Source organism: Bombus bifarius, unplaced genomic scaffold (assembly GCF_011952205.1).
Source record: "Bombus bifarius isolate JDL3187 unplaced genomic scaffold, Bbif_JDL3187 scf7180000009125, whole genome shotgun sequence".
Classification (NCBI taxonomy): Eukaryota; Metazoa; Arthropoda; class Insecta; order Hymenoptera; family Apidae; genus Bombus; species Bombus bifarius.
Window position 1 is genome coordinate 7,956,253 of NW_022884914.1, and position 10,381 is coordinate 7,966,633.

At 30.9% G+C, this 10,381-nt stretch overlaps 3 pseudogenes; 1 reads left to right on the plus strand and 2 right to left on the minus strand.

Annotated features, from left to right (window-relative positions):
* Nucleotides 1-232: 232 nt before the first annotated feature.
* Nucleotides 233-2,157, minus strand: LOC117213740 (annotated as a pseudogene).
* On the plus strand, nt 1,498-4,736 carry LOC117213737 (annotated as a pseudogene).
* A 1,511-nt stretch (nt 4,737-6,247) lies between these two features.
* On the minus strand, nt 6,248-9,111 carry LOC117213678 (annotated as a pseudogene).
* Nucleotides 9,112-10,381: the final 1,270 nt, after the last annotated feature.

Below are 10,381 nucleotides of genomic sequence, written 5' to 3' on the forward strand. Positions count from 1 at the left end.
CCCACAGCTAAGAAATCAAACAGTATATCTAAACGAAATTAATTTCAAATTATTTTTTAGGTTCTAAGCTTTTATCTAATCTTTCAGAAGTTGCAAAATTTATTCCACAAGAGTCTTTTTTATCATAACCAAGTACACATCTTAAAACCATTTAAGTCTTCCTTAGTAATTTCTTCTTATCTTTAATAGTAACGAAAATAATTTAGATGAACGTTTTAAAATTGACACCCTGTATATTAAAAATAAAAGATATATTTTCTTCATAATTGGATAGGCTTTTTACAATGGCAATGTACAAATATCAAAATTGCAATTATACTATAACATATGTATATATATAAGCTTCACATTTAAACACAAGATTCTTTATTATATTTTTTTAATACCAATATTTTAATAATTATAACAAGGGTTTTTTAACAAGAGATGTATAACATTGTATACAAATTTTCAAAAACCTATAGATAATTTCAGTTATGCTCTTGCATCATTAATTGTTGATGTAACTCTTACCTCAATTCCATCTAGTTCCTTAGACATTACTATTTGACAGCCTAGCCGTGACCTGAAATTAAATATTATATAACTGAATATGTCAATAAATATATTTATTGCTATACAAATTAATACTAATACACAATAAGATTTCTATTTATCCATTTGAAAATCAACATTGTAAATATGCTAATTCCAACATAGATTTGTAATGATTATAGGGTCATAAATAAAAAACTATGAAAATTTATTATAATTTCAGTTTCGTAGTATTCAGAGATAGCGATTTGAAATTCTACATTGAGATGCAGATTTCGAAATACCCAATACTAACCTGTTTTTACATAAATTTAAATAGAAAAATTCACTTTATAAAATATTAAAAGGTAATAGAATTAATAATGTGAATGATTTGATACTGATTATTATGAACTAACGTATCTGTTAATTCATATGCTCAATCCAACATGTCTAATTCTTCATCTGTTGGGTTGTCAGGAAGTGCATCATAAACTTCTTTCGAAAATATTAAATGGCACGTACTACAAGTTAATGTTCCTTCACAAGCACCTATATCAATTATATTTTAATATTACAACATACTTATATAACAAAGTATCAAAAGTTAAAAATAATAAGAATATTAAACTTGATAAAAATGAAAATTTTCAAATATTTTCTACCTCAAAATTATTTATTTTAAATTAAGTAAATTATGCTTCTTTAAAACATACCATATCCATCTAAATCAATTTCATTATTTACTACTATGTCTAATATAGTATCTCCAACTTTCTCTTTGCTTTGATTCTCTCTCCACTTGCTTTAACAAACGTTATATTTACTCTGAAAATAATATTTATGAAAGATAAAAATTATCTCAATATAATTATTTTCTTTATTTTTTGTGTTTCTTCAATTAATCTTCTCTTAATTATACCTTAATTATATGTATCACTTATGATAATAGAAATAATTTAAAAATAAGATATACTTGTCTTAATAATACATAAATAAAATTCGTATATCATATATTTATAACAGTGTTATATTTTTAGTTGTTCACTGTCAATGTTGTTCTTATTAATACTATTCTATTAATACTATGTTATTTTTCTAGATGTTGTACTCCTACAAAGAGAAAAATTTCTTAGACATTATTATTAGCATTATTATTTTGACACCAATTTTATATTGGAAGGTAAGTACTGAAATTCTATTAAAAAAAGAAGGAAAGCACAAGAAACTCTGTATCACTTACTCTTGTTTTTCTGAAAGTGGTTGCGTGGTCGATATTCCTCTTGTTGCCTGCAAAAAGGGCAACGTTGTGTTGCTTGTATATTTTGAATAATTTGATGCAATACCGAGAATTGATCTCGAAAATTTTTGTAATTGATTTACTAACGCCATTCCACTGTCATAAATATCATGAGTATGGGACACCCTGACCGAACACCAGATAAGTATTGCGGAAAATATCAATTGTAGATCAATTGTACTTTGTACAGAAACTTTCACGGCATTCTTCGACTGGTATACTGGGACGTTCCTTTACTGTGATAGGTTATAAAACGGTTCCTAACACAAGTGACGTATCTCTACCGGACACGTGCTCTTCGGGCCACACGTTTTATGATACAAGACCAGCAAAATGATCAATGTGTAATTTTACATATCTTACATTTTTTCCAAATAAAATATTGTTTTTATTAAACGTTTAAAACCTCAGGCAACATTTATTTCATCTGATTTCAGTTTTACAAATATATATCTATAATACATATCTGTATAAATTACGGTCTGGTTATATCAAACAGGGACCGACACTCGCTAGGGAAAACTGCCCAAAAATTGAATCGTAAAAACCAATATGAAAGATAACAAATTTCTCGTTCTGCGGAACAAATAGAAATGAGCAGAGTATCTTTATCTTTATCTGAGACATTCAAAGCGTATCACGCATACGCTAAACCTGAAGAAAACTTTCTTGTCTTCCATGTTCATTTTTCCCTTTCCATTTGCGAACGGTTTCTTCTATATTTATTTATATGTTCGTGATTGATGCTATTGACAACATACAACTAAGGGGAAATACGAATAGTAATAGATAGATGTATAATTCATTATGCAATTTTATAGAATTATATCTTATTTATCTTCAGATATAAAAACTATATTTACCAGCTGAAACACTAACGCATATGCAGTATAATATAATCTACTTAATAATCTCGTTTTAGTTATAATATGTGATTAATTCTTTTGCTATTTCGCTATAAACAGTTTTTTGTGCATACAATATTTTTTTATAGTATTCTAATATATTGTTAGATATTGTAAAGAAAGTAAAATACAGTTATTGAAGTCTGGGAACATTCAATGTTAACCTTGCTTCAAAAAATAATCTTTCGAATGAATGGGGAATAGATTTTTAGTATTATAGTTGGTATAATGTCATCATTGTTTACAATGTGTTAGAGTTAAAGAAATGAGACAAATTAATATTTCAGAAGCAAATTCAATATTTAAATGATGTTATTTTAAAATGGCAGGTGATATGAATGTTCTTTTTATACGAGGAAATGGAAACGTATGTATGGTAATGGAAACGTAATGGTTTTAACATTATTTTAGTACAAGATCTTAGCATAATAGTAATTAACAGTATCCATTACCTTTTAGTCGATTTTTGAAAAATGACATATATGATAATTTGCAATAGTTTGATAATAAAATACTTGTATCAATATTAATAACGTATAATTTGCTATCTCAAAAGGATACAGACACAGCCAATGATAATGTTTGGGATGATAGTGCATTAATAGAAGCATATGATAAAGCAATAAATTTAGCAAAAGAAGAAGTTATCAAGCGAATGGGAATGGATGTTGGAAATTCTCAACCGAAAGGAAACCTACAAAATCTTAAGCAGCCTAAACACGCAAGTAAATTACACAAGGTTGTGATTTTGATAGAATATTACAAATTTGATACAGAATATTATTAAATATATTGATTAAGAAGCAAATTATTTTATTTTGCTATTTACTTATATTTATTTGTATACACATCTTTTCTCTATAGAAATGGATCATAGGAGCACCTTGTCGTGCAATATACTCAGAGGATGGAGAAATTTATGAAGCTATAATATAAAAAATTTACGAAAACAATGGCACGTGTGTTGTAAAATTTGTAGGTAATACCTTTAGCATGATGGTTATGTCAATTAAGAAATGTACTAAAAATACATATATATATGAAGTAAAGGCTTTCGCATAGTCTATTACAGTGTCATTCAGCAGGTCCTTAACTGGGCAGGAGTACCTGTCAATGTCTATGGGGAGACCCATAGATGATATAGTGGGATATAGGGTCATGAACCATAAACATGCATGTTACTTATTGTTCATTATTAGCTGCTTGGAATATAATTCTCCTCATTAGACGAGTGATTATTACTACATATATCAAGGCAAACATTTATACATATACATTTATGCACGGGAAATTCTAATACATTGCCTGTAAGGACGGTAACTGAATGGCACTCAGTCATTCTATTAAATGACAAAAATTTCTTTTACTCTGTGTTTAGGCTATGGTAATACAGAGAAAGTCGAGTTGAGTTCTCTTTTAGAATCAGAAGGTTTGCAAAGTCAAATAGCACAACAAAAGAAAGCTTTGGAAGAGAAATTCAATGAAGAGAACGATGAGACTTGTGAGACTAATTTTTCTACAAATGTAAATTCGAAAAAATATAATGTAGAAAAAATGGATTGTGACTCTGAAGAAGCAAATGCGTATAAACATCACTTCATACCGGGACCATCTTTCAATTCGATGACTGATATAATGCCACCTGCACCTCCTTTACCACCACAATTAATGGCCAAGTAAGTACAATTTAAAAATTCTAATGGAATGCTGAATACTTCTAATATTAATAAGTAATTTGGAATAGGTTTAACATTTTATTTGGAAAAAAAATACGAAATTTTAATAAAATGTACTAGATTACCAGATAATGATACAGACGCACTTTCAAGTATGTTGATGTCATGGTATATTAGTGGTTACATGGTATATTACACAGGTAATTATTTCATATAAGTATTTTATTGTATATTAAATTTTCAATGGACTATGTTATTTCTTTTGTAGGTTATTATCATGGTTTGAAACAAGCAAGAAACAATCAAGAGAACAGGAAGAACTGTTGATTATATCAATTTTTTCAATAACAATATAACGATAATATAAGATATAATAAAATATAAAACTCATTGTATTTATTTACTTCAATTATTTGAAATAAAGAACAGCTTTATTTTCATATAAGACTTTAAGACTTTTTTAAAAATAATTACTAAGATAAGAAAACATAAAAAACATATTTTTGATAAAATACACTCACATATATATGTCGGGTTATCATTAGGATTTAAGGCGCGTAATGATCCTTCGTTTGAATTAGCCATTGTTTTACGAAACAGAGAATATATTTACGCGAATAAACAAGATTTTACAAAATATTATGAATAATGAGTTTAATAAATAATAAGATTAACAAACGATAAGTTTAACTAATAATTAGATTAAAGATTAATAAGTTTAACGAACAATAAGAGGAACGAATAATTAGCCATTGTTTTACGAAACAGAATATATTTACGCGAATAAACAAGATTTTACAAAATATTATGAATAATGAGTTTAATAAATAATAAGATTAACAAACGATAAGTTTAACTAATAATTAGATTAAAGATTAATAAGTTTAACGAACAATAAGAGGAACGAATAATATGTCTTACGAATAATGAATTTAACGTATAATGAGATTAACGATTGATAGGTTTCACGAATAATGAATTTAATTAACGCTATTAACAATGTTCCGGGGTTCAAACGAATCCACGGTCAACGGGATAACTCTTTACTATGTGTAGAATAATTTTAAACACAAAATACAATTGCTGAGACACTCGGTAAATTGCTCGATGTATCACTTTCCAAGGCGATCACACGAATGAATATCTGATGAAAATCTTTTTCGCTATACGACTGCATTTGTTTGTTATATGCTCGCTGGAAACATCGAGAAGGTTCCAATCGTTGTTGCTAGGCAATTTCTGTCAAAAGTTTGTTGTATACTCTTTGGAAACATCGAGAAAGATTCAAACGCCGTTACTAGGCAGTTTCTGTCTGGAGATTGATTCCTAATACAACGTGTGTCCCATTATATCGACATCTCTAAAGTACAATTCTATGTGATTTCTAGCGAGAACAATACAACCGATCCACACCTTCGTCAGGCAAAACGTTTATCCCGTGACCGTGGCTACGTTCGGCGACCAGTTGTCACCTCGAACCCACTTTCGCTTTCACAAATATCAAACAATTACAAATGACAATTGCTTAATTACAGTTATGATAAAATCTAGGCTAAAGCATTAGAAGGCTTCCTCAAAATTGCAAAGGGAAGGCTCCGGTTTTCCTTTCATCTCCGACATATATAATACAAGGATATAATACAACCGAACATTTTAAACTTAACCTATAGCGCGTGCGCGCACACACACGCATACACATGACACACATGACACACATGCGCGGACACACATGCGCGCACACACATGCGCGCACACACATGCGCGCATACACACATGCACACACATGCGAATGATTTCTCGAACGATAATCCATTTATTTATATTTTTCAATATCTGTCCTTACGATTGCGTATTTATTTGTTCCACGTATCATATTTATCTATTTGCATAACTGTAGGTGACATTTTTTTTAACAATTTTGCTAATATTTCATAACTTTTTAATTCATATTTCAAAGTGGTAACAGGTGTTTCTTTCTTTTCAAGTCTCCTCCATATCGGGCTTATTTCTAGTAGCCACGCTTGCTTACAAAGCAATTTTATATCTGCACAAGAATATCTTTCAGTACATTTTACTATGTGGTTTACAATATCTGTATTTTCTAATAAGTGGTTGCTAAGGTATAATTTGAATATATCAAGTAGAGCAACTTCATTGGGTAATGATACGTATATTTGCTTTTCGAGACGCCTGAGTAAAGCTGCATCAATGCCCCTAATAACATATTTACAATAAATATTATCGTTCTATTATACTAATAATAATGAAGGAATACTTCAAACAACACAATAACATATTTGGAATTTGGAGAAATATTACAATATTTTCAACTTAGAAAACATTGAAATAACGTGATATACGTACCAAGGGGAATTAGTTGTAGCCAGAAGAACTACATTAGAATTCTCATTAGACACTAATCCATCCAATCTAGAAAGAAGTTCTGATCTGAATCTCTTTGCAGGTTCAGACAATATACAGTCTCCTTTATTTGTGGCGATCCAGTCAATCTCGTCGATAAAAATAATTGTAGGCGAATGACTATAGGCAAATTCAAATAAAACCTGTTCAGTTTAACAAATGTATTATTCATTAAATATTATATTCGAAATTCCTTAAATTCATTGCCTCATCACGAATATGATATCATTTCGTTTTCCAAACAACTATTCTATTTATATATAAATGACGAAAAATAAAATCAAATCTTTTTATACCTAGAATCTCTCCTTCATAGACAAAGGAACAAAGAAACTTACATAGACAAAGCAACTTACACGTATATACTTCTCGGAATCGCCTCTCCATTTGCTGACCAATGAGCTGGCAGTTATGTTAAAAAAGGTGCAATGGCATTCTGTCGCGACTGCCTTCGCTAACATTGTTTTCCCTGTTTTGTATATTTCTTGTAAACACGTACAGAAATGAAAAGAATGCGAGTATCTTACCTGTACCAGGTGGGCCGTACAGCAAAATACCTCTCCAGGGGGAAAACGGGCCATCAAAAAAGATAGGATACTCAAGGGGATACACAATGGCCTCCTTAACAGCGGTTTTACATTCTTCTAGGCCTATAACGTCATCCCAATGTACATTTAATTTGTTTACTATGATCTCCTGTGACGATACAAAGATAAAATGGCATCTTCTCTATATTAAGTAAACGTTACGTAATTTGATATTTGAAGCGTTACTGAAATCACGTCATCGTCGATATACGTTGAACGGTTTATCGATGGGAATTTTATCGTTTAAAAGCTTTACGATACGTATATTAATCGAAAATAACTTACGCATGAGATGTCCTCAGCAATCTTTCGTAATTCCAGATTATCTTAATAAAGCTTTTCAATGCATTTCAATATCTTCAATTGCATGGATTGTTCCATTGGGACGTTAAATAGCTCTTCTGATGAACGTCCATCACTCTCATTGGGGAATAGTGACGTCACTGTCATTGCGAGATTAATATGATTCGTATTGTCATCAGTTATCTTCTGCTGTAGATTTGTCTCTTTCACAGGCTCACTTCTTGCTTCTTTACTAACAGATTTGGCTTTTGTCTCAATACTTCTACAAACACTGGATCATATTGTAATACGATACGTTGAATATGATACGTTGAATACGATACGTTGAATACCGTTTAATATCGTTAAATAATTTAAATTCTTACGTTTTGCTTGCATTTGTCACTTCCCTCGTCATTTCCCTTCCAGCTATTTTCTTACACAATATGGGATATTTTTGAAATTTCATCTTGTAATAATTTTCATACTCTGCAACGATAATTTCCAAATCGATGTTGTCGCAGACCCGATGTTCTGGAGATAGACGAGCTTCCCGGAATAATACATCGCTAATGTCTATATACCTAAAGAAATGTAGTTTTTAATTAATTATAGTTTTTAACTGATTAAAAATATTTTTCGCAATGACTGAACACTATAAGATAACCATCAAACAACTGTTTTATCTCTAGGTAAGACAGGCAAAAGAATGTATTTACTATATAAATCCTCGAAGATAATTTCTTGTCTTCTGCTCTTTAATTTCCAATTTTTAGATGGATAAGAATAATTTGAATTTATATTTCATATATTTGTTTATAACTAGTTAATCTACATTATCGATTGAGTTATTCTTAACTACTGAATTACCGATGTCGAATTTTCAAATTTGGTTTCGCCTTCTCTTTCCACGATGTCCACTGATTTCTATTTCGATTGGTCACTGACACTATTCAAGAGAATTGGAACTAGGAATATATTTTAATTATAATATACTCACCCATTGTGTTCCAAATAATCACATACAAGGTATAATATGTTCCGATGACGTTCCGAAATACGACTCTCCTCCTAATATAATTATTTTTTCATTACAATAATATAAGTTTTTTCATGTAATTTTTTGTTACATTTGCGAATTCAACGAGTTACACATGATTTTTCATGAAACACGAACGTTAAAAATATTTGATACAGCCTAATTATAAAAATTGTTAGAAGCAAAAGTCATAGATATTATGTGCGAGTATCGCATGAAACGAACAGCTATTAAGAGAACTGCAGCAATATTACAAATCAAATAACAAAACACACTCGTCTGTGACGTGGAAATTCTAAAATCTAAAATCTAGAATATTCCTTACCTTTTTTCGCAGATTATAAAATATCTTATTCATACTACCTTGCATCGATAAATCACCGTTCATAGTGACACTTTCAAATCGCCTATCGTTTCTCAATGGATACGAGAATTTCCGTTTATTACTTTAAAAACAACCCGTCCATTACGTTTCTCTTAAAAAATTCTTTCAACTCCGTTGAAAACCGAGCATCAAACAAGAGACAAACGATTTGTTGTCATGGAAATGTTTGGTTCACACATAAGCAACGCACAAATATAATGATAGAATAGCTGAGTGTGTGTACTGTATAGTAAGATGGATGCAACATGGAAATAGAAAGAGAACACCATGTATAGATACTTCCTGTCCTTGTTTAATCAGGCATGCACACTAGTGGACACTGACGCTGCTCGTATACCCCTGTTACATATTACCTGTACAAGTGCGCGTCATTAGACAAGGACGGAACATCCTCTCTCTACTTCTCTATCGCGTTTTTAGTTCGCTCACGCGCTCTGTACTTATATCTATTACATTTCCACCATAAGCAGCGGCCGTGCAGTGACTTACAAAAGTTCCGAACGGTTCCATCCTGGGCGGACGGTTAATTGCGTTCGGTACTTCGAGACAGGAAGGTGAGTACAGAATCGCTCCTCTTAGTACTCTTATTAGAAGTGTTATCATCGAATATAAGTTTTTTCAATAAATTCTTATCGTTTTACAATCTTTCTAGAATACAATGACGTCAGCAATCGATCATTTTCGCGAATTTATTGTAAATTAATTGGGGGAATATCTGGAGTTCTTTATCGGTTTCGACTGTAAAATCAGCAACTATTCGAATTTTTCATTCATAATTGTGACGTTTTCGACTCTTCCGTTGCCAAGACCCTCTTGAGAGATTTTTGGCACGTTCCATCACCCTTGTTAAACGAGTGCACATTGGTGGATATATTGATTTCAAAAACCAATACGTGAACGAGGTTTATTATCTCACTAGGACAAAGAAATCCGTTTTATTCGCGAATTTTCCGTGTTTCTTCTTAATTTTCGTGAGTGTCTGGCGCGGAGCATTATTTGAATGAACTTTTCATCGTTCAGATTATATTTCGTTTAAAAAGATTGAAATTGATGTCGAGAGGAAATGAAACAAGGTGCTCGGGCATTCCATCGTTTCCCGGGGAAAGAGAAATATGAAAAAAACGGTCGTTCTTCCTTCTGCCATTTTCGTCCATTACCAAAATGGTATGACCCAAATGTCCCGGGCCGTGAATCAATCAAGCGAATTTTGAATAATTTTTGAATAATATCCAGTTAATAATTTGTGAAACAAATTAATTTCATTTTATCGTTG